This window comes from Aedes albopictus, chromosome 2, assembly GCF_035046485.1.
Source record: "Aedes albopictus strain Foshan chromosome 2, AalbF5, whole genome shotgun sequence".
NCBI classification, from domain to species: Eukaryota; Metazoa; Arthropoda; class Insecta; order Diptera; family Culicidae; genus Aedes; species Aedes albopictus.
The window spans coordinates 27603544-27604673 of NC_085137.1; positions in this window are offsets into that span (position 1 = coordinate 27603544).

Below are 1130 nucleotides of genomic sequence, written 5' to 3' on the forward strand. Positions count from 1 at the left end.
GGACTGAACCTGCACTGGATGGAAACCGAACCGTACTCACACACACTAACACAGGAAATTGTCAAGTAGATCTCCTAGTGTAAAATATATGGAAGTAGTAAGTAACCCCAGTGAGAAATGGATGACAGTATGGAGCGATTACAGGTATCAATCGATAGCTGCAACTGTTGAGGCACTGACTTATGTCGTTTTCGTTTTTGCGGTGGTGCTACACCGGTGCAGCACTTTTGCACCGAAAATGTTCGTTTATGGTTTTCGTGCTACACCGGTGTAGCACTTTTTCTGCACCGCTCAAGATAGTGCAGCACTCAAAAATTCGAGAGTGTAGCAGGTGCGCACCGTGTCCACCAATCAGCGTTTGCAAAGGGAACGTTCAAAAATTACGTCCATCATTTGGGGGAGGGGGGGTGGTTAGAAAAGTGTGACAGTACGTGTATTGGGTATAGGAAAATTGCGTGACAGAGGGGGGAGGGGGGGGGGTCTGGAAAACTCGAAAAGCTATGGACGTAATATTTGAATCTTCCCAAAGTTGTCAATATTTTGGTTTTTATTCACGTACACCAACGCAGCTGCACCGACAATGTTTGTTTTTTCAGTGAAAAGTGTAGCACGAAAAACGACATTATTTTCCGAAACGACAAGTGTTGATAAAAAATATTGCGGAGATTCCACCTGTTTAGGCTCCTGCGCGAAAATAAGTTACGTGAATTTTTCTTGCGTAGGCCGACAGATATAAAAACAGACCGCTTACTGGTGAATAGTTTACGCTGCGTTGTTGAGTCACAGACGAACCGACGTGACAGTGGCGATTCAAAAGTGTGCCACCCCCCCCCCCCCCCCCCCCCCCCAATTTAACGGTCGACCACCTAAGCGAGCGATCGCTTCTGTCAAATCAGCACAGACGCGAACCGTTTCCTATATGAACACACGGGGGTTCGGTGTCAAGCTAGCAAATCATCGCGAGCCGTTATAGAGGTGGCGATAGGGTAATTCATGTATTTTGGACAGGCTGAGGACAACGTTGAAAAAATCGTCCCCTAGCTTCCTAAGAAAGCAATTGAATATTTTGCAAAGTTAACAATACGCTTATAATATGATTGTACTTTGCGTTCCTGGTGACAAAAACCTTA